Source organism: Plectropomus leopardus, chromosome 17 (assembly GCF_026936395.1).
Source record: "Plectropomus leopardus strain MGB_pleo_1.0 chromosome 17, ASM2693639v1, whole genome shotgun sequence".
NCBI classification, from domain to species: domain Eukaryota; kingdom Metazoa; phylum Chordata; class Actinopteri; order Perciformes; family Serranidae; genus Plectropomus; species Plectropomus leopardus.
This window is the reverse complement of record NC_142192.1, coordinates 10738991-10764337: the sequence shown is the minus strand read 5'-3', so window position 1 is coordinate 10764337 and position 25347 is coordinate 10738991. Positions and strand designations below refer to the sequence as shown.

Genomic DNA, 25347 nt, shown 5'->3' with positions numbered 1-25347 from the left:
GTTAAAAGGAGGGAGTAAAAGAAGAGATGAGAAGATGGCTGTGTTCTCTCTCCATCCGACATGGACATGAATCATGTGCATTTGTGACAATTGAGGACAAGTCCACACGGACACAGATATGGACAGATATGTCCCCCCCAAAAAAAAACAAAAATTCCATCTACACAAGCACTGATTAAAAAATCCAAATGAAAACACAAACCCATAATTGAAGTAATGTCAAGAGCATGCCAAACCAAGAGGGGGGATAAAACCTTATAGAAGTATTTCAGCAATATTAAGAGCTACCTCATATAAAACTATGATGTCTATGCAGTAAAATGATGCAAATACTTACAATAAATTGGTGCTACATGATTAGAGAAAACTTTTCATGCCTCTTTCTGCTTTTGGAGATTAAAGAGGTAGGTTAATATCACTTTGTTACTTATTTTTTAGTATGTAGTATGACATCGAGAGAAGATGAGGCATAACAGGAGGACAAATCGAGAGAGGAATGAATGTCATCTAGGTTGCGAGTGGAAGAGGATGGAACAGAAAGAGAATGATAGAGAGGAAATGGAAAGAGAGATATAAAAAGACAGGATTTTACAAGGCTGTTATGTCATGTTGACTTTCATGCAGAGAAAGAGAGAGACTGTGTGGGTGTGCATTATGTTTATGAACTCAATAAAACATCCTCACCATCCCAATGAAGAGGACAGAACACACGCACGCACACGCACACGCACACACACACACACACACACACACACACACACACACACACACACACACACACACACACACACACACACAGAGTGGTGTTCACACATGCCCACAAACTAAGAGCTTATGGCAGCAAGCCATAACGACCTTCCATCAGCCAGCGCCCAGTCATAGTAATGATGTCATCCACACACACACACACACACACACACACTTAGAAACCAATGCATTATACATATTCAGTCTTTCACATCACTCACCAGACCTCCAACACACCCGTGCAGCATCCTTTGATAAACAGCAGATTAATATCATGAGAGCATCTTCACTGAAGGCTTTTTTACTAATTGAAGTCGCACACAGTGAACACAGGTTCAAATAGCTGATATGTACATAATGCGTACAATTATGCATGTACTGTATACACACCTTATTATGTCCCTTTTACTGCAGACAATTTGATTTCTTTTAGTAGGAAAAGTAGCAGTCTTACTAACATTAATAATGTGATAGTGTGACAGCGAGCCAGCATTCACAGCAGCAGGACCCTAAACTTAAGCAGCTAAATGGAATTGAGTGAACATTGATTTTGTGATTTACAACTGTGCTTTTACTGTGACATGTCAGAAGACCTTTTTTTGTAGCCTCACACAAAGATTTAAGAGATGCAGGTTGACATTCCTGTACACAAGGTACCATTAAGATAAGTACCTTGTTAAGGTACCATCAGTTATGATATTGTGAGAAACCACATTATATTATATATTATTTTAAGGCTTAATAATATTTGAGAAAAAAATGACATTACTATTACTTCATAATTTTCACACGCACAACCACACACACAAAAAGAGCAGACTCCCTATTAACCAGTTGAAGTGGCTGTATGCAATTGTGTGTATATGTGTGTGTGTGAGAATGCATATGTGTGGACATCAACGTACGTGTGTATGCACAGTTCCCATGCAAATGTAGTCCTCAAAAACAGTGGGGTTATAAATAGATGTGGCTCAGTGTGTGACTGCCGAAAAGAACCCACACTCTTAAAGGAATATGACGCCCATTAATGTGTGGTGGATTTGTGTTTGTTGGCTTTTTCTTGTATGTGTCCCTCCCTCCTGTCTTTCTTGCCAAATATCCAATTCTTTCTGTTTTGACATTTACCTCTATCACCTAGATTTTACTGAAAAAGTACCCTGTTACCTGATTTAAGAGACTGTTACCGGTTTTTTTTACACACTTTTTTATGCACTAACAGACAGGAAACAGGTTGTATAAAATTATCTCTAGAAGTCTTGTAAAAACCTAAAGACTGCTGTGCTACCAGAACATGAAACATCATGGCCTCTTTATATTGTTGCATGTGTGCAGCAACTTAGAAGATGTGCTGCATCAACATACACGTTCTCATCAGAGCACAGTTGCTAACGCTCTGTCAGTTAACCAATTGAGCGTGGAATTGAGCTGCGTGTAAAACATCCTTCGAGTACTCATTTGACAAGTGTGTTCAGTATGCAATAGGCCACACATGAGTAAACGGACTCAGAGGGGCCACGGCACTGTAGTACCTGCAAGCCTTGGGAGTGGAGGGTGGGCCACAGTAAGAGACAAAGTGACAAGAGTTTGAGAAACAGTGATGAAAAGGCAGTGAGAGAATTGGGCGGTTTGTGAAGAGAAAGACGGAGACAAAGAGAAAATGCGGGCGGGTGAAACTACTGAAGAGAAACAGAGTTAACAAGGCGTGCAAGAATATTATTTCCCCAGACCAAGCAGCCCCGGTAACAACCACAGCAAATAATGAGCCCGACTTTATCAGCCGTGCAGATTGGTGATAAAGCCATGTACAGCTCACATTTTCACGCTGCCGAGGAAGACTCATCTTTTAAGCAGCGAGAAGAAACATGGCAATGTTAGGTTGTGAATTTTCTCTCGGGGCAAAGGTGCAGAGAAAAGCAACCTTTGTCAGCTGTCTGGAGAGAGAAGGTTTCTTTTAGTAATGCCTTTCATTCTGTAATTCATTGAAGAATAAAGGATATGATTTTGAATATTAAAACATGTGAGTAAAGATGGCATGAGAAGCATCAGAGCAGTTTTATTTAGCATCTTATTGATATGATAATTACATAAATTCACATCATAGTTTAAATTTTTGGCTTTTATCCGCTTTGATTCTTGTAAAATGCACATGACGTATTGCACACTGGTTTTGCAAACATATCCGACTATAGGCCTGCAGCTGTTCTCCCAAAACATGTCTTTAATACAATTTGTGTAATTTCTTCCTCTTTCCTTTTTTATCATCTGTTTTTTTCTTCCTCAGCCTCTTTCTCTCCCTTCATCTGTCTGTCTGAGTTTCTAGTGTATCATTACTTTGGTTCAGAGGAGGGTAGCACAGAGCTTGTCTCCCAGCAGGGTGTATAGTGTGTGTGTGTGTGTGTGTGTGTGTGTGTCCCACCAGTGTTGGTAGCAGTGTCTCAGGAGTGCTGCATTAGCCTTTGAAGATGTTAGAGAGACAGAGAGAGAGAGAGAGAGAGAGAGAGAGAGAGAGAGAGAGAGAGACTCAGACAAGTTCCTCATTCTTTTATCATACTCAGCCTCAACTCGGTTTCTTTGTTTCTTCTTTTGTGTTTTGCCTCTTTCTTTTATTCATTCTCTCTGTTATCACCCCACCCTCATCTGCCACTGCGATTTTTTCTCTTCTCTCTTTTTTTGAAAATCTATCTTGGGTTCAAAGATACTCTGTGTTCATTCTGCAGCGCTGCGGTGTGTTTGAGTCTGGGTTTAACTACTTTTGATATTCTCACTTCCTGTGCAGACAGAAAATGAGTTAGGCCACCATCCACACTTTTGAATACTCATTGATAAAATGTGACCCCCCCACAGCCAACCACAGGGATTTACATTTAAGATGACACGCTTATGTAAAAGGAAAAGAACAAGACTGAAAGGTATAGTGAGTAGGATTTATTGGCATTGAGTGGTGAGGTTGCAGAATTGGGGGGATCAATCATAGCATGAAGACTGATTTTAAACAGCTTGTTTTTCAAAATGTAGTCCACAATGTGTGGCCTGCCATGACATATTGGTTAATCAAGCAAATTTATTTCGCATTTTTTCTGTATCTTATGATGACAGCGCTATCATACAGTATGCACAAAACTATGCAGGGGAAGGTGATGCGTTTTTAGAAACAGATGGTAAATAAGCAGAGAAATAACCACCGAGCAACAGGCATTTTCTGCTAGGTAGTCAACATGGCCACAACAAAGAAGTGTACAGTCGTCAGCGATGGCAGCTGTTTTAAGAGGTGGTAAAAGTTGAATACTGTTTCACTCATGTTGCATTTTTTTTCATTTTTTTGTGATTTTTTCCTTTTTTTTAAATAACCCGTGACGTGAGTAGCAGGTGGCCCCCATGTGTTTTGACATCATCTAATATAGCCCCCATTTAAAAAGTGTTTGGACACCCCTGGTGAAGGAGAACTGTGGCGGCAGACCTAAAAACATGAATTGCCCTATCAGGAGCCAGTTATGATTTGTCTGCTCTGGGCTGCGGTAGAACAACATGGCGGACTCTGTGAAAGAGGACCCGCTACATATCAAGATATAAAAGGCTCATTCTAGGGTACCAGAAACACAACACTTCTTATTTTCAGGTCATTACGAACTAATGAAACTAAACTAATGGTTGTGATAATTATGTACCATTTCTGTTATTAGATTCCTCTCAATCCCACACACTGGACCTTTAAGAGGACACGACTCTTACATTAACCTGTGAACTTCCCTTATTAGATGGTCAGTCTAACCGTGAGGCTGCACTGCTGCCCCATTTACAAAATGGGCCACAATCAGCAAGAGATTTTATATCATTAGCTACTAGGTTTTTCATTTTGTAATATGTGATCTCAGCGGAAATGAGACCTCTAACCTTGGCTGTGAAATGTTTCATTCATTGAGCATAGAACTAGGTATACATACCCCGCATATCTATCATTTTCTCAGCAGTGGTGCATGATAACACTTAATATTTCAGCTGCATAGGACTAATTATTAAATCAGTATTATAATCATCAAAGCACTTTTCGTGTTTCCTGTTCTTCAAAGGAACAAGAAAGACAGTGAACAGCATTTCTGTTGTAATCTCTCTGGAAAGCTACCAAAATGAGTGTGTGTTTACAGTATTGTTAATAGAGCTGCAGTATGAGATGGCCTCCAGCTGTGCTGAGTGCCTCTTAACTCTTGGTCGCTTTATATCAGAGCTCAAAATCCAACCTCCAGTGGTTAAAGTAATGCTTGTTTCCTCCTGACTATTGCTATTATGACGTTTGTAGTACAATGGAAACTTTCACTGACATATTTGGCTTCAACCCTTTCAATTGCTGTTAGGCATTGTTGGCTCCTGCAAACCTTTCAGACGTCTCACTCTGTTTGAAGTCTGCTGAAGAGCCTGATAGGTCTCAGCTGCTCAGGTGACAGGTTGAGCCGTGATTGTTTTTTGTGACGTGGTGTGAGTATTGTGTCTCAATGAGTGGCCATCTGAGAAGCCTTTTGGTGTGTAGGTGTAAGATTCGTAAACTGATAGGGCACGTGTGAGAGGTTGAACAGACTATCTTCTTTCAAGTCAGTCAAAGTTTCTACACTACTGAGAAAAGATGCACTAGAAAACTTTATTCTTCCCTTGATTTCACCAAAGACGCCAGCAGAATTTGCAGACATGCCCCAGAGATAAGCTGCAGACAAGAACTAGGAAGGTAACTTGCAGTAGAAAGAACTGAGAAATTATGGGGGCAACTTGTTCCAAAGTGATCCAGACTGAAACAACCAAACCTGGAAACACACTCCAACAGCGCGCACAAGAAAAACCCCCTTCTACAGCCCGAAGCCCCAAAACTCAAAGAAATGGACTTCAGTAATAACCTGTTTTATGTTTTTCTGAAAAATTGTCCATAATAACTGGCTGCCAGGAAACCATGGCTGCCCAGACAACAGAGGAACAAAGAGTCAGTTTCAACAGAGAATGATGAGCATTTTTGTCTGATTCCTGCTTGGTTGAAATACAGACATAGATATCTGCAGATTACATCCTCACCTGCCATCAGCGCAGAGAGAGAGCAGCTTTTACACCTGCTGCAGCTGTAAATCTGATCCTGAGTTTTGCATTACAAAATGTATTTGCATGTGGATGCATTCATTGTATGTATATCAGTACGCACTGGATGTAAATTCCTACACTCTGCATACATGCAGACATGGATTTCTGGATATTTTCCATTTGACCTATTTGACAAAACTGACTAAAAAACATCTGTCCAAATTAAGCAAATTTGAATCACAGAAAATAGGAAAGAAACAGAATCTAGTGGAAAAACAGAGAAATTGGCTGCAAAAATTGCCTAAAGAAATATGATAAATGAATCCTTCCTATTCATTACTGCACACAACACACACTTTGTGTGATTATAACACAATCTAGATAATCTCTGTTCTAATGTCAGTTGTAAAAGACTATTTAACTTTGTTGCAGCATTAGAAGCAGTAGTCGCACAACAACTTAGTAGACAAAATAAGAGCCAGACGGTCAGGCACTGGTGTGCGTGTGTGTGTGTGTGTGTGTGTGTGTGTGTGTGTGTGTGTGTGTGTGTGTGTGTGTGTGTGTGTGTGTGTGTGTGTGTGTGTAATGTGCTTTTCTGTTTGATTATCTGTAAAGCAGTACAGTATGGACTGGAGACATCTATATGTACTAGTGCATTACATACACACACACACACACACACACACACACACACACACACACACACACACACACGAACACAGAGCAACAAGGTCCAATTGTTGGTTGCTGGGCAATGAGCTCACAGCAGTCGACCATAACAACCCCTCTCTCCATCAATCAGCTATAGAGTGCTCTGCTCTAGTAATGATGTCATCACACACACACAAACAGGCACATGCACACACAGACCACACACTTATCTCATCCTCTTTGTTTTGACCTTGGGTTGCTGTGTGTGTGTGTGTGTGTGTGTGTGTGTGTGTGTGTGTGTGTGTGTGTGTGTGTGCTTGTCTGAGTGTGTGCAGAGTGTAAGAGAGTGGTGATTGTCATTGCCTTGCAAAATATTGCAGGAGAGGATGCAATCTGCTTATGATATGGGCTACATTAATCTCACACACATCATGTGCATTACACATGCACACAGAGCTTGTTGCAAAGACTAGACAGTGAGTTTTTAAACTATAATTTCTCTTTGAAAGGTTGTCTAGAGTGTATTTTTTTATTATTTATTTCTTCGTTTTAATCAAAATGTTCCACAGCACACTCAAGTGGTTACACACAGGCACACATTGTAAGCCGAGGAGCACCGTCTCATTTACATGAACAAAAGTTGCCTCAGAATGTAATGTGCACATCTGTTGTACAAATTCACAACATGTTGGTGATACATGCCAAAAGGCATGTGGTGTGTATGTGTGAGCTTTAAGAGCCTCAAGAGTACTGTGGCATTTAACACAAAACAACGGATATAAACAGGGCATGTTTTGTCACACATGCACTCCATGAACAACACAGAGATTATGTAGTAATTATGTAGTAAAAGTCTGTATGTGCATTATTTCCCCCTTCCTGTTAATGCAAAGTGCCCCCCCAGACTGACGTAGGAAAGGATCTGGCCTTGGCATAAAGTCTATATATATATATATACATATATATACATATATATATATATATATATATATATATATATATATATATATATATATATATATATATATATATATATATATATATATATATATATATGTATTGGGCCGATACATTTTTGGCTAATAATGGGAAATTTAATCAAATTATAGCTTTATTCCAATAATCAAATTATAGCTAATAACCTAACCGTGGCTTCTTTCATATCAGCTGTCTGATGCACTCTAACATTCTCACCTATTATCATAATTAATGCTAGTGTGGCAATGGTTAAGCTACCGTGTGCCAGTCGTAGCGCGCGTGACCGAGGTTGCTGATCCCTGCTCTAACCTGTTGACAAGTCTGTTTTACCAGATTATATCGAAGCATTTAATTTCAATTCTTAGGCAAAATGCTCTACAATATCCAAAGTGTGTTTGGGAAGCTTTTTGGCGTACTAAAATTTGAAGAGTCAGAACTGTTGTTTGTTTCTGTTGTGTTAACAATAGTGATATTAGTTAGATTTGGTTAGGTCAGGACCATGGAGTATTAAATCATTCATATTTTCTCTCTACATCTTAACCTCTCTTACCCCGAGGTGTGCCAAAACTACTGGTTATAAACTTCTGTTCAAAATATAAAAATGTAAAATTATCAGTTATCTAATCAGTTTCAGCCATGAGAAGCAGGTTGTTGGTATTGGCTGTAAAAAACTAAACAAAAAAAAAAAAAACAACATTGTGTATCCCCAGTAAAATCATTTAAAAAGAAATGTGCTCTCACTATCAGGCACACAATAGCTGTCCACAACACTGAAGGTTTTCTTTAACACAGATCAAAGATCAATATTTTAAGTGTTAAATAATTTTTAAAATAACGCCTGACGAGGTTCTTAAAATTACAAGACATCACAGAGCCATAGAAACTGCGAGGAGACTGGCCATGAAACTGAGCCTTTGTCAATTGCACACACACAAGCAAATGTGAGGTGTATCTGCTTGAAATGATACCTTCTTGTACCTACACGCAAATGCACAGACACACTCACTCTTGCGAAACTAATTGCTCCAAGATGATGCACACACTACCACACACTCATGCACACATTCTCTGGGTCCAGCTGTGTCTCTGCCAGGCTGTAGGGCAGGGGGCCAGCACAGTGAGGTGAAGAGAGTGGCAAGAACACTAACTGGCAAATCAGTGGCCAATTAAAAACGCTCAGCACTGTGTGTGTGTGTGTGTGTGTGTGTGTGTGTGTGTGTGTGTGTGTGTGTGTGTGTGTGTGTGTGTGTGTGTGTGTGTGTGTGTGTGAGTGAGTGTCCTTGTTTGACTGCCAAGGATAGGGTTGGCACAGAAAGCACGCTTCCTATTCTCTCAGCATGCCCCCTTAACGCAGAAGCTTACACACTAACACACACACAGCCTTGGATTTGTCTTACCCCATTGTCTTTATTTGGGACAAATGAATGCATGTCCTTTCTCTATCTTTGTGTGGGAGCATGCATTTATGTATGTGCGTGTGTGTGCTCCACCCACAAGTAAAGTTGTATAACCTCACAAATTATAAAGCTCAGAGAGTACACTCTACTTTATTATGTGAGAGATTGTCATGAATAGAGAAGGTGTTGGGTGTTGACATAGTGACTGTGTGTCTGTGAATGTGTGGAACAAGTGAAAACAGAAAGTGAAAGAAACCTTAAAGCAACAGCTGCCTCCTTGAGCTGAGTTGTCAGCTCATCAGACATCAGGGTCCAGGGTTGTTTTTTTCTTATTATCTTTTGAGCGATGGAGAGTCATGGCTACAACCTGATCCAACCCACAGCTAAATAATTGACTTTACTTTTCTTTTAAAAACTCTCATGGTTTCTCTTTTTCCCACTATTATGACATGCTTTTCTGCTAAAAATTACAGTAAAGCGCAACGTGATTGATCATTGTCATCTGCTGATTTTGTCTCGAGATGCATGTTTTTTGCTGGACAGCAACACTGTTTTGTCATTTTGAACCACGTTGATAAGTGTTATTTTTCATACAAGTGTAATAATATCTGTAATTTCAGAAACGGTTATGAATTGTTTAAGTTATTTTTCTTGCTACTTACTGGCTATCTAGCATCTCAAATCTATCCTGTCAGTCTTTGGGTTTCCCTTTTTGACTGACGAATATGGACTGCTGCCACCTACTGGCATGAGAGTTATTTCCTCCCACACAGGTGCAGAACGTATGTGCTAGTTGTTCATTGGCTGTACAGTAGTTTTTGCAGTGTGTACAAGTGTAACTTTTTGGCTGAGACACAGGTGATGAAGGTCAAAGTCAGCTTTCGTTGCCAGTAGTTTTTTATCAGTTTGCTATGTGGGCTTTAAAAGGTATACCCTCACCCCTTCATCAACACTACCATGTGTTCAAAACCAGGATATTATAAAACATTAGTATTACAATACCTTTTTTGTGCAATTTTTTTAAACAATATTTTAAAATGTTTTACAGCAGTTTTTTGTACAGTTAAACTGTCAATGTTTAGTTTTAGCCTCACCTAAGTATAAAAGGGTTAGTGGGGATGCATCATCCCACTTTATATACAGTCTACACTTTAAGCTCACTATATCAGTTGCATTAGTCATTCCGTTTAGTTATCTGTTTTAGCAATTTATAAGTAAATTTTTGTTAGCTAACTAACTGAACCATGTCGTTATTATTTTTAGCCACTTTTTAAGCATTTACGTGATACTTTTAGTTCATTGTTTAGGCACTCTAATTACAATACATTGGTTTATCCCCCAACATGCTAGGCTAAACCCTGTTTGTGGTAACCCACCATCGTTCTCCCTCTTTTCTCTTGCATGTTAGCATTCTGTCATGTTCATTCAGGCTATCATCAGTTCCTGCAGTGTTGGTACTCCAACTTGTGTCATTTTATTTCAGCATAACCAAGCAGCCATAGATTCAATCCACTTTTAATACACCCACTATGGAAAAATCCTGGATTAGGTCAGCTCTCATTTAAGAGAGTGGGTGAGTAGCATGACCTCCATCAGTTAAACTTTATGTAGTGTGCCAGTGGGCTGTAGATCACTCTCAGCTTGTAGCAGCAAATATTTGTTAGTACAGTGTGTGTGATTGCAAATATCCCTGATTGTCACTCGCTTGAGCTTTATATGGGAGGATTACTGAGCAGAGAATAGCTATAAATGGTGCCTGATTGGAAAGAGTTGGGAAGTGGAGGGAGAAAGAAGAGAGAGAGAATTGTAAACCTGGAAACGTTGACCTTTATTTTATGTTTGTCTTTATTAAATGATTTGTATTTGCTTTCTGGCTTGTGATCTTTTTTTCTTTTTTTCCTTCCAACAGTGTATCATAAAATTGGATATTAAAAATAGTTCAGGTCAGCAACAGGAATTTTTGTTATGGCTCTGAACCTCACACAGCTGCCACGTACACACTTCCAGTAACTCAGAGAAAGAGTGTGGAATGGTAGATAAAGCATGGCGGTGAGTAAAGGACACTGGTCTTTCCAGACATGTGTGCACCCAAGATAACATTCCTCCTTGCTCTGAGCACCTTGAACCTTCAGAGGGCTGATTCCTCACTTGTGGTATGGCAGATATGTTGGAGTCTAGGAAAATAGGGTTGTGGTTGAGGAAGGCATTTCCCTTACATTACAGTGATGGTCAGTCTACACACACAAAAACGACTCACTGCATTCTTCTGCCTCAGCCAACCAAACAGCTGTCAGACACTACGTCAGCTCCCGAAGTATTCTGTCGGTGTGTGTGTGTGTTCCTGTGAGTGTGACATGATTGATGTGTACTACAGGATATGTAATTGGTCTAAGCAAATAGAAAGATAAATTGAACGCCGAAGGCGTTGAGATGTTCCCTCACTTCACTCTAAAAAGGTTCATTTAGAGAAAGTCAAAATAGTCATCAATACAGAAATGTATTTATTCATTCATTATTCATTTTTCTGTGATCTGTTCCAAGTTTGCGTTTATTGTTTTTCTAAAGAAACTAAAGATGAAACGACGCGTGCTTCCACAGATTTTAAGACTCGTGATTGGCTGCCAGCCCACTATGAGCCAGTGCCATCAAAAGAGACTGCTGTCAGCTAGCGAGCGCACCCATGGAGGTAGCCTGCGTTCCCACCGTCTCACTTACCGCAGTTTGGAGACTACAATGCAGGAAAGTTCACTAATCTAGCAAGAAAAAAAATCTGTTAGCTAGGTAGGCTACCCGTAGGAGTACCCAGCGTTCACTTCTTTTCAAAAGTTTGCTTTACTGGTGGGTAGTCAGAGGGCGGCCCAGCCACTCTGTGTTATTGCAGTGTGTGCAGGCAAAAGTCCATTGGAAATCTCTGCAAATAAAAAGGAAACTCTGGGAGCTTGCGGCAATACGGAAAAGCCGAACACCAGAGCTTCCTGCTCCCACCAGTGGCTAAGCGGGTAGCTCTGGGCACATCGTTCATCTGCAAACTTTGCGTACACTCTAATGGATGAGCTTGTTGAAAACCTCAAAGGTTTACTTTTATAAACCTTAGAAACTCCCATTCAGCCAGCAACTGTTAATAGAAACAGATTAACACAGGGGAAGCATATCTATGTAAACAAGACATAATGAAGACAATAAAGAAGGTAGAGGCGGACTGAAACCCAATGTCCTGCCTTCAATGAGAGGGACAAGACGGGGTAGAGTTCCTCAGTGTTTTTGGCAAGGGTGGTGTTCATAGCCATCGATGAACTGAAGCTTTGCCATTTTGCAGCGCACCATGTGCTTTCGTAGCAGTAGGCATTGACGTCTGGCAGCCCATTTTTGCATGATGAAATGATAGATGCACCCAGTTCTACTGTAACCTTTAATCTCACTTTTATCCAGCAAGAGTTTGGCCTCCAACTCTGTATTTTTCACAGTAACTGAGCTACTGTGGGGATTGTAAACTTCAAAAACATTTTTGGGTAAATCTTTTGCTGATGTTAGCCTTTGAACCCAGTACTTGTGGTTCCACACTCTACAGCCATTAAAAAAAAAGACCAGCACTGTTAGGCAGAGCTTGTACAGTAGGCAAAGGATCTGGCAACAACTATGGTGATTGTGGGTGGACGTTTTTTTTTTTTGACTACACTTGGCGAAGAGAGAATGGGAAGAATGCGAGCCCTTAAACAGATGAAGTGATAGTTGAGTGGACAAAAGTATTCATGGTGTAACCACGCCAGAAAGTAGTCAAGTACCGAGAAACACTCACACAGAGAACACTTGTCAGACATGTTGAATATTATCATCACCTTTTGATCCAGATAACTGAACACACATGCACACAAAAATGAACTAGAGCTGTGAACCCATTCACCTGCTGTGGCAGAATACAACACCAGGACATGCAAATAAAAGACTATACTATTGTCCCTTTTCAAGTGTTCAAATCACTCATTTGGGCTTTTGAACACTGTGTCCAACATTCAGCTGTACAGGCAAACCCTCACCTGTTAAGTCGTTTAAAGTTCCTCCTGATGACAAAGTCAGGTAGATGCCTAAAAACATCTTTGACCACGGTGTTTCAAAAGTGAGGTAGATGCCAAAGAAATACTATGCACTATTGCTGTAGGTATGTTTTGGTTATTTATGGACATCTACTGTAGCACTGACTCTGCTTGTAGCTGTTTGTTTGAGGTTGAATGCACTTACTGTATGTTACTTTGGAGTAAATTACGTATCTGCTAAATGAATGTAATGCAATGTTGTGTAGCTACAATACAGAGAACAACCTCAAAGCACACATGACTGACATAAAAAAGCCACAAAGACACACTGAGCATTGCAGGTGCTGGCTGCTCCTCTGTACTTTGCAATTCAATCAGTCACTGACTTAATTTGGTTTACTCTGAACCATTTCTGACTAATTTGGCCTGCTTGATTTCTGGATTGGACATGATGCATTGAGACAAAGTGTCTTCAGTTTTGTGTGTGTGTGTGATAGAGAGTGTGCACTGAGGGGTGGTGTGTGTTTGTTGTAAGACGAAGCTTCTAATCAGGCTGAAAAGCATTTTTATTGCATTTATATCAGCACTGAGCACTTAAAGTCATGTTTACTGCTCATTCTTTTCATTAACAATCAAATTGCTCATCAAAACAAGTACTGGGACTGGTTGTACATTTTAATTGCATTGTCCTTACAGTTGTTATCTTTTATCATCATGACAATTTTTTTATTAGTTACATCATGTATTATGTTTCTCCCTCCACTTTAGACTAAAAATTAAAGTCATTAGACAAGATGCCTTTTTTACTTCCAGCAACGATTTTAATTTGAGTATAATTTAATTTAATTCTGTATATTTTATTTAAGCTTAACCCACTAGAGGCTGTGGTTTATAGAGATTTTAGAACAGCAAACAATGTGGAACATCACTGTAAACCACAGCCTTAGGTGGATTATTAAATATATAAATTGGTCACTACATATTCCTGACAATGTTTCGAGAAATAAGCACACAGTACCAAAAAAAAAAAAAAAACAACCTAGTAATATATTTACAACAAATAATCATTCTTCTTTGCCAGATATCCAACAGAATTGCGAGCTTGTTACACTAAGTTTCCATCTTCAGTATGACACTGTGACCAAACGGAATTCTGTGGGGCAGGGCTTTCAATTTTCCCTGACCAATCACTAGACACCAAGTATCCGTCTCAATCGAACATCATATTAAGTCTACACCGATTTGTAGTTTTGTCAACATACTTGTTTTGCGGGGGTTTTAAGAGTGGAACAGAGCAAAATAAAACAAAAGACATATTGGGCGATATTGAGCAGACCTGATGATTTAGAGTCTCAAAACTGTGTTTATCATAGAGTGCTCGCCATTATTTTTATTACTCCTTATTTGCTCTGGTGCACTGCTTGATTAGAGCTTGGCACCTGCGTTAGTCACCTATGGTGCTGATTGGCTAATCGAGTACCCCGTGGCACTCATTGGTTATTTTTTATTTTAACGAAGAAACCACTGTTTCATGTCGAGATGCCAGGCAAATCAGGCAACGCAAACTCGGTCGAGTGGGTGTAGACCACCAAGGCAGCATCCGTCCACCAAGTAATATAGCACTTTAGTGGCATTTAGTAGAATGGTTGCCAAGAAACACACAGCGCAGTGGAAAGTGCTGACTGTGTTACAAATATGTGGCAACTTTGAGCCAAAGAAGTTCAACCCCCATGGGCTTTAGTATACCTAATGTTAGGAGGAATTTGGGGGGGTGGGGGGGTGGCTCTTATCGTGTTGCAGTTACTTTATAACCACATATGTATCTAGCATCTGCAACTATTAGACTCTCATCATTTGTATAAGTGCAGCCTGTTTACTTGGTGGGTAACTAAACTCTTTTGTAACCACAAGTGACAACATAGCGAAATTTATACACAAGTGAGCATAGAATGCTTTGAATAAAAATATGCAAGATAGCTAATGTTTCACTGATGACTTACCGTAGATCGATGGTATAGTTTGTCTGCTTTGGATGGAGATAAGGGGCTGGTGGATTGGGCAGCAGCACCAACAAGTATTTCTCCAACCAAATGCTCCCTAGCTGCACAAACATAAATCCCTGTATGCTTTCTTTGTTTCTTGTGTGGTGGTCTTTTCTTTCATTGAATAACATTGTGTAATTCTAACCGTTCTCATCTTTGCAGATAATAAATGATTTAGGCTTTTCAGGCTCTTTAACTCTGTGTCTTATATGACAATGACTGTCTCAGTAATCCTGTGTGTTTATAGAGTATTTTATATCAGTTTTGAACGTGGCTCAGCCAATCATAATCAAGGACTGTCTATTCTATAATTAGTATTATCTCAGACTGTCAGTATGTTTCCTCTCACAGTCTCATTTCTTAGAATCAGTGTTTTTCTTACATTTGTTAAACAAAATTAATTCCTGTTAAATACATTTCGTTTCTTTTAGTTAGTGATTCGCATGTGTCTCAGAGCCGAGCCATAACAGGTGATATATTTAAAATTGACATCATTAAAGACTCGGGTATCATCGTGTTTTCCCTGTAAGTTAGCAGAGTTTTGGAATGAAACCCTCATTCTCTGTCCTGCTTTGCCCTCCCTCTCACTCTTCTCCTCCTCCTCCTCCCTTTTCCGCTGACATTTTTCAGCTTTCCATCCTCCCCGCTGTGCCTCTCTGACTGTGCCAGTGTTGTCCTCCCAGTGAGTTTCTATCTGCCTCCTCTCCTCCACCATCTGTTTCTCTCTTTCTGTCTCTTTTTCTCTCTGCTTCCCCATCGCCTCTCTCTTCCTCTGTGTCTGCTTTACCTCTTCGGCCTTTCTATTCTCTCCATCTGTCTTCCTTCCTGTCACCTCTGGATCTCCTACTTATTCTCTCTTCTTTCAACTTTTGCTGTTTCTCTCTCTTTGTTGCTGTCTCGTATCTCTCTGTCTCTCCATCTCTTATCTCCATCCCTCTTCCTCCGTTGCCTTTTTAACACCATATGATAGACTCCTTTGCCAGTTGGTGTCTACTAATCCGTGGCCTCGGTACACATCTATTTTTTCTTCTTCTGTTACTGCCTTACACACATTACGAACATCTTTAGAGCACACAGACCCTGCTGCTTTCTGTGTGCCTTCAGCTTAATGCATATGTGCTTACATTCTTAACTTGAGCCTGACAATATACTATATTACTGTGGAAGCATATTGATTTTCCCATGTCTGCCATACTAGACTTTCTCTCATTATGCATCTCCCTCTCTGTCCCATTATCATACCTCATTTCCACCGCAGCTCTCAATCCCCTGTAGAATAAAGTCATCATGCATAACATAAGAAGTGTGCATGGAATGATATATTTCACCATTGCTAATGTAGCACACACACACAACCAGCCACCTGCTGTAATTCCCTTCTCTGTCTTCTTAAGGCAGCTAAAAAAAACACTTTCCCACAACTAGACAGCAACACGCACACACAAACACACTCCTGCCCACCTCTTTCCGTGTCTTCAGACATGTAAGAAGTGGGTCAGTAGGATGTTTGACGTCCCACACACCTCTATACACACGCACAAACCCTCACAAACACACTCACAAACACTGCAGCTGACTAACAGCAGGGAACATGTCTCTCGTTTCCCCGTAACATCCCCATCATTCCACCACAACCTGCCTAATTAGTCCCACAGAGTGTGTGCACACTGTCGACGATCAGCCGGTCTGTCTCTTATGCCGGTGTGTGGGTGTCTGCTTAAGTCAGCTTGTTGCAGATTTGATGTCTTTAAAGATGCACTGGAGTTTCTTTTTTTTCCTCCCCATGAATATGACAGGTCCTGTTTATAATGATGACCTGTATTTGCATTGCGGTTTTTAAAAACAATAACACATTATGCTGACAGCAGCAAATGAAAGCTACAGAATGAAAAGATGCACAGTGAAAATGTCAAACAATTGTAAGGTTTAAAGGGCTTAAGAGAGTGTTAAACATTCAACAGGAAGAACCAAAATGCTTAGAAGCCTGTCAAGAATATACATACAGTGCGTTCTTAGTGGTCTTTCACTGAATATCCTAATCTGTGCCCCATTTGTTTTGACATAAATGACAGTAATAGATATATAAATGGTATGTGACACTTTTTTGATAAAAAAAAAAAGTTTTACTTGATTTTCTGTGCACAGTGATCTGTTTTTATGCTGTGGTTGAAGGCATTATGTTTTCGGGTTGCCCATCAGTCCTTCCCATTCTTGTGAACATCATATGCCAAGAGGGGCTTCAGGAAATTTCTTCAAATTTGGTTCACTTGTACTCAAAAATGAACTGATTAGAATTTGGTGGTCAAAAGTCAAGGTTTTACTGACCTTGCTCATTCTCGTGAATGCGATATCTCAAAAAGGCCTTCGTGAAATTTCTTCCAATTTGGCACCGACATTCAGTTGGACTGAAGAATGAACTGGATAGGATTTGGTGATCAAAGGTCATTCCATTGGTGTAGTGGTAGTTTATGAGGTGGGTCTACTATTAGGTAGATGGGTAGAGTAGTGAGGAGGAAAGTGGGTATTCTCTCTTATATATCCTCGTGGCTTTTTGGCTGGAAGGTGGGTATACTGTTAGCCACCAGAAAAAGAAGTGGGTATACTCTGTATACTTGAGTAAACCCTCCACTACACCACTGGTTGCGTCCGTCCCATTCTCTTGAACCTGATATCTCAAGAATGAAATGATAATGAATTTGGTGGTCAAAGGTCATTTGTCCTCACAAAACATGTTTATGGCCATAACTTAAGAATTCCTCCACTAATTATGACAAAATTTCACACAAATGTCTAATAGAATAAAATGATGAAGTGATGACATTTTATATGCAAAAGGCCAAAGGTCAACTTCGCTGTGATGTTCTGCAAAAAACACTTTTCTGGCCATTACTTAAAGTCATATCTCAGTAACAGAAGCAGAGACATTCGGTCAGATACTAAACTGGTGACTCTAATGTTATCCACCTTGAAACTGTGCTGATTATGTAGCTCTTTTGTGCTGCTTGGTTGAAAATGTGTGTAAAGCATCTATGTTTTAGAATATGTTGCTTTGTTCCAGCAAAGCAACATATTGACATGACTGTCATGACATGACTGTCATGGCTCCATATGAGTCTGGACAGACATGGAGATAAACTGTAAATGTAACTTTACTGGTTTGTGGAGGCACACAACCGTGAGGCAGTAATTCTCGCATTTATACGGTTATGTCTGCTCTTTTTTTCTCGTCATGTTAGTTAACTTATCACCATCAATAGTCATCACCGCTGTGCTTTTATAGCTCTTTATTGTGGGAGCTGTACAAATATGTAGACAAAGAAAATCACAGGGCTGTTGTGAGGGACAAATGTCTTGCATGTTGTCTGTTTGTTGCCAGGAATCTGTTTGAAGCAAGATGTGAGAATCCCATATTGTTGTTTATGCTTACAGATCAAAGCTGACTTACATATGTGGCTTTGGTAAATAAACCTTGTGAAGCATGTACAATGATAAGTACAACACAGTAGTGTGTCCTGTCTTGTTATTATCTTTCCTTTTCCTACTTGAGTGTCAACTTTTGTTGTTGTTGTTTCATCCACCAGGGAGTGCTGAGTCCCTGAGTCAACACACTGCATTCTGGGATAGTCTGGAACCCTCTCCATGGGCTGTACCACCTGCTGACAAACCAGGGGGGTCTGGAGGAGTTGTGTTGAATGAGGTGAGATTGTCCCTGCCTGCATTTAAATAATTCCAGTTTTGCTATGTAGGCTGGTTTTATGAATAGATGGAGACATATCATGTTTTTAGTCTAGCTTTATTTGAGGTTGTTAAGCTCAAGGACAGTGGTTCACTGCGTACTGCTGAATCATTACTGACAAACTGCTACCTTGTTGCTATTACAACCTAAAAGCTGCTAGTCTGACTATCATGTTTAATCTGATGTTATTAGTTCTGACATCAAGGACTTTTCAGCCCTTTGTTTTCTTCATAGCCAAGAATCTTGCTTTGCTGATAAACCTGTCACCCTGGTCACAGCCCAGATGCATGTTAAGTAAAGTGCATTTGATTTTATGTGAGTGAAGCTGCAGCTAATCACATGCACAGCTTCGAGTGAATGAACCAAGGTTTTCCTCTGCGTTGCTTTGAGATGGTTCAAATTAATGACTCACTCTCATAATCCTCATCCTCTGTCTTGTAATATAATGGCTCTTTCTAACCTGTGTATGAAAGTTAAAGAAAACAGTAAGAAAAGATAAGAAAGTATCTTTCAGTTACTGAAATGAAGCTAAGTTTGTTTCCTGCATGTGTTGTTATAAGAGGAAAGGCAATTTTTAGGGTAAAGGCCCAGACACACCAAACCAACATCAATAATGTCCTGTTGTGTCACTTCATGTGGCCTGTGACTCGGTCAAAAAGTTTCACCTGAACACATCGCAAAGACTACAGCCAACGGCCAAGAACATGTAAATGTGAGAGGAAATAACGCTCCTTAGCAGCAGGCGGGGGTAGTCTGTATTCATCACTGAAAAAGGGAAACCAGAAAACGGACAGGATAGATTCAAGATGCTAGTTAGACAGTTAGACAGCACATTAACAACAGGATCAGATATCGAGAAAAGAAAGGATATTTACCATGCCTTAGCAAAACAATATCTCAAACAATTAAGAACTGTTTCTGCTGAATATCTCAGTGGCTAAAAACTCAGATCTTACTTAATTAAACGATTTTGTTTTGATCTCACACTCTCATAAATTTGTGAAATTTTGTTTACTTTACTCACGTCCATTTCTCATCTTGTGCACAGAGCTAAAATGCCAATCAGAGTGATTTCATTCAACCTAATTCACATTCAACATGCTGAACCAGCCAAAACAAAGGGGCCGACAAGGGCCAACTAGTGCCAATTGTGTGGGATACACCGCCAAAACTGTAGGGCAACAGACCCTTACTGACTGCCCAACACTGACCAATGGCCGGCCATGGCCTGGTGTGTCAGGGCCCACAGGGGGAAGCTAGTCTACTTAGTGACTGTGTGTTTGTTTATTAGACTGTTTCTGAGCTGTGTGCAATATATTTTCATGCATAACACCTTCAGGAGCCAGTTAGTGAGGGGTCTTCTTGCAAGAATGGAAGCCTTATTGGCAGTGCTTGAGTGTGAAAAACACCCTATAAATAATGTCTCTGTGAGGCCTTAGGAAGGGGAGCATGTATTGTAGTTTATCACTCCGTTTCTATTCATTACTTATGTGTGTGTTTAGATATCTAATTTCTACACATGTTCATTGATGTCTGCCATTCTTTAAATTACAAACGAACCACAAGCTACAACCGCTTTGAGTTTCCTCTGAATTACTTGCAGCGCAAATAGTCTCTTTTTTGTGGTATTATTTATTCCCAGAGGAGAAATTCTCTTTTCACTTTCTCCCCTTCCACGGGGAAGTAAGATCGCAGGGTCAGCTGCAGAATAGCACCTTTAGAGCCGCTGGCGATTATCTTGCTCGCAGACATTTCTGCAGAGCAAATGCTCGAGGTCAAGGATTTGAACTCTGGCCTTCTGGTTGATGGATAGTCTCTCTATTTTGTATAAGGCTTTCTTCCCACGGGTTGAAGAAAATCAATATGAACAAACATTTAAGCAAAGTTTTTCGAGTTCTCTCCCCCCAGATTTCCTTGCGTGTTTGGAGATGAGTCTTATTTTCCACTCTCCTCCTTCCCTGAGGGACACTCTGCATGTCTGTTTACTGCTGTCGTGAGCAATAAACATTGGACACGGATGACTTTAATAACAAACACTAACCAACCTCCACCAGGAGCCTGCACACAGAGTGGAAGATTAATGTTTGACTTTACTAGAGTGTCAGGATACTAATTGGCAGGTTAAGTCTCAAGGCAGCACTGATCTGTCCAGCTATGAGCTAATAATGCATCACAAACTAATTAAAAACATTTCATTATTGCACAGCACAGGCATCAACAGTGCAGATATTAAAAAGTATTAATGGGTGAATGTTCTGAGCAACGACCTGAACTGTTGAGAAAGGCTGAAAATCTAGAAGTGCAGTCACTGCTAAATTAATTTCTCTTTTTAAAACTTAATTTTTTAAAAATTTTTTTTTAACTTTTTTCTGCATTAATGAGTGATACAATTTAATTAGGCTAAGAGAAGAGTGGCTCCCAAATTCGTTGATGGAATAGTTCACCCCCTAAATGACTATTTGTACATTCAATTCCTGTTTCGTGGAATTTGTGAATAAAAACATTGTTTTTCTTGCATGCCTTCAGTGAACAAATAATTCAAATACAGAGAAAATTCTTGATGTATTGAAGTCATAGGGGTCTGCATTTAACAACAGAAAAAATATATAAAAACATCTGTTTACAAACTCTCACATGGCTCTTGCAGTATAATTTAAGTCTTATTCATCCAGTTGTACTCTCAGTACTTCACAGACAGATGGTCCATAACAGTCACAGGATGATTAATTGATAGACAAACGATCATTTGAGTGGTCAAATATTCTTTCAAGGCAGCTTAGTCACAAATATTATTAGTTGGTCAAAATCAGATCTGTGCAATGCTTTGTTAAAGTTCTTTGAGATGCAGATATTTGAGAAAGAGAAAAGCACTTCATGTTCAAACAACCCTAACATGCCATTTTTAAAAGAAGTTTAAATGCCTCATTCTAGGTGATAACTCATTGTGAACGATTTTAGAGTAGAAACCATGCTGCTGCCTGTTGTTCTGTTGCCTCAACACTGGGCGCCTCGCAGTGGGTGTGCACTCTGGTCCTCGCCTTAAACAGACATACTTACTTGAGTGAACTGCCACATGCTCATGTATGTACACATTCACAGACTGAGCACTCTCATTCACCCAACAGGAGCAGAGAGTTTGGAGAGTGCTGCAGTTTCCCTGCTGGAATCTGTCTGTCTTTCCTTCTCACTTTCTTTCTTTGTCTGCTCCTTCTATCTGCCACCTGGTTCATTTCAGTTGATTTCAATGAAGCTTTATTAGCGTGACATACTTGACCAGAAAGAGAGAATTCTGTTTTTTTTCTCTCAACTGAAATTCAAATGTGCTTTTTGGCGTGATTGTGTATGTACAGTACTGCCAAAGCATGTTGTACAAGGTGTGCAATGGAAGTATGATAATTGAGAAAATGTGCTTCTTTCTGTTTGCTTCTTTCACTGTGCTGATTGAAGTGTGTGAGGCTGTTCTTCCCTCCTTCACACTATCACACTCTTTCTTGTTGAATCCAAAGAGTAAAAAGTGTGAGTGCCTGAGTGTGTGTGGGTGAGGGAGAATGTAAGAGAGTTGGTGCTATTCTTGGCTGGTTGGGGAAGTCTTGGCTCCCTGGCGTATGGGAAAAGTGCTCTTGGCAAGTCTCAAACCGAGGCATTCCTTTATGCTGTCCTCTCGAAACACTCACACACAGAGACAGATACACAAACTTGTTTTTGTCACTTAGGTGGACTTTGTATTATCCTCTGAAGGCTTAACCATAAACGCTACATGCTAAACCGAACCCTTACATTAACCAAAAACCAAAGACTTTACCCTTAAATTTAATGGTTTACCTTGAGTGGACACGACCCACAACATGAGTAATAGAAGAACACACCCACACACAAACACACACCTACACACACACACACACACACACACACACTAAAGGGACTCAAGGCTACATTTACATGGTCCTGTAGTTCGTTGAGTTTTTGCTTCTTTTTTCATTCTGTCCTTAGAAGCATGCTTACTCACACACATACACACATGCAAACACACACACACACGTGCGCACGCACACAGAGGGGAGAGAGAGTAAGTGCAGTCTCAAAAGAGAGATTTCTAGTAGTACTACATTATGCCCCGAGGCCCCAAGCCAGAGTTTCACTGTCACTCAGAAGCACACACACACACACACACACACGCGCGCACACCCACACACACACACACACACACACACACACACACACATACACACACAGACAGCGTTCCGCATAATATCCTCAAATCAATTGCCTAAGGAGTGGGAGGTTGTCTGCATGACTTCTATCAGCTAATAGATCTCTTAAGTCTCTTTCTCGATGTCCCTTTCGCTCTCTCTTTTCTCTCTCTCTCTCTCTTCCTTTGTCCCTCTCACTGCAGTGCCACTACAAGGTGACATCACTGTCTCTCTCCATCTTTTTTTCTGCTCCTCCATCTTGTTATTTTAACCTACTCTCTTTCTCCTCTTCCACTTGTCCTTCTCTCCTCTCCTCTATTCATCCATCCCTCCCTCCTTAGTCCCTCACTTGTTTCCTATGAATTTTTTTCCTCAAACTACAAACATGCACAATGTCAGTGGTCTTAAAGGCAAAAGTTGTGTTTGGCACTGAGTCAGGGTCAAAGGGTTTTATGCACTGTGTGTGTGTGTGTGTGTGTGTGACTGCCACAGCACCTAAAACATGTTATTTTCAATCCATGAGACAGCTGCATGCATGCAGAAGAATTTTTGCCCACAAATGTTTTTTTGTCAGTACACACACACACACACACACACACACACACACACACACACACACACACACACACACACACACACACACACACACACACACACACACACAGCACTCGCTGGTCTTTCCTTAGTTTGAAAAGGTCCGCCCAGAGAATGTCACCAAAATGGAATTTCCTTTCATCTGTGTTTGTGTCTACAATGTGTGTGTGTGTGCGTGCGCATAGGAACTGCTGAAAATAATGATGTTGAAAGAAAGTCAAAGATGAGTGAGGAAAGTGAGAAAAGCACTGTGAAGTGTGTGCAATCAGTGTGTCCGTCTGTCTGCTCTCTTCTTGTCTGTCGCTGCAAACTCACTCAAATGTGCTCAAGTGTGAGTGCACACTTGAATATTTTAACAGCAGTCTCCATATGCAAGATGATTTGTTAAGTCGGGGGCGCTGGAAGGTGCATAGTTAACCACAAACATAAACTATGGCTCAGCTAGTTAGTTACAGAATTTTGTAATCAAGATGCAAATAAGAGGAATTATAGTTATATTAAAAATTATATTATTATTTAAGTATTAAGGAAAATTGATTATTTCCTATTTAAGATGAGTAAATCTTTGTTTTTATATAGTTATTTATTTATTTTTTTTTTAATATTTCACAATTTAAAGTCATTTACTGTTTAAAGTTTACTTTTTCTCATATTTACTGTAACTGTACAAAGTCCAGTGTGTAGGATTTAGGGCCATCTATTGGCAAAAATGGAATAGAGTATTCATAACTATGTTTTTGGTAGTGTGTAATCATCTGAAACTCAAAAATGTTGTGTTTTCTTTACCTATATCTACATACAGTAAGGGTCCTCTCAGTAAGGGTATTTTACTGTCCGCCACCAAATTCTTCTACTCGCTTGGCACTCGGGAGAAGTTTCAGATCTGCAGCCTCACCACTAGATGGCACTAAATCCTACACACTGGACCTTTAATTGATTTTGTTTATTGTTTAGCTATTACATATATTTACTCTCAGTAATCTTAAAAACAAAATACTTGTTTACATTATTTGTTCATAGTATAGACCAATATATTAACATCAGTATTAACCTCATAAATTCAGTATCAGTAAAGCCCTAAGTGGTATCACATTGATATTTTCAATGTGATACCATTTAGGGCTTTACTGATGTTTGAATGTAATAACTATAACAACTATACTGCTAATTAATACTTAACTATAATAATATTAAGAAAGTGCAGTAATAGTCAGTAAATCACTGAAAAACAGATGATATCACTTTAATAGGATTTAGACAGAGACATAACTCTATTGTGTTTAGATGTTAGTGCTTTTTCCTGTTTGTTTTGATGAACTCTGTTTCAGATCTGTCTCCTAGGAATGACATTAACTGTATATACAACTATTTCAAAACTGCAAAAACAGTTTTGGGAAAAGGGTATGCTGAGCAAATTACGTTTTCTATTAACATAATGAGGAAATGTTACTTTTAACATTTTATTTGCAAGTTGCAAAAATTTTAAAACTGAATAAATCAAAAAAATGTTCACTGAAAAGGTATTAAAGGTGTTTTTCAACAAAATAGGCCAGTCTCCAACACAGTAATCACTCATACTGTAACCAATATTGCAGTCTTTTCTTAACCTCTACCACTGTGCTTTTGTTGCCTCAACCTAAGCAGAGAAAGAAATCTGAATGCAAACCCAAAATTCTGGTGCTGAGGTCCTGAAATCTGTACGCCCTACTTTCTCCCTAAACACCTCCTTACGAATTCATGCTGTAGATAAATGTTTTGTTTTGTTACCTGAAAGAAAAGTTGTCTTGAACATAATACAGGCAGTGATTTCGTTGCTACAACGTCATTAAGAAAGCAATTTTGTAACATACAAACATAATTTCTACGAGACAGGTTTGTCTGTGTGCATTCATTTCAAACCCAAATGTATGAAATTACGTGGGGTCT

At 39.7% G+C, this 25347-nt stretch overlaps 1 protein-coding gene across 1 annotated transcript in view; it reads left to right on the top strand.

Annotated features, from left to right (window-relative positions):
* atxn1a (ataxin 1a) overlaps window positions 1-25347 on the top strand; it is a 135964-nt gene that overhangs the window by 79194 nt on the left and 31423 nt on the right. Inside the window, exon 4 of the mRNA XM_042505915.2 lies at window positions 18483-18598. The gene's annotated coding sequence lies outside the window, so the exon portion shown is untranslated. The remainder of the gene's footprint in view (window positions 1-18482; window positions 18599-25347) is intronic.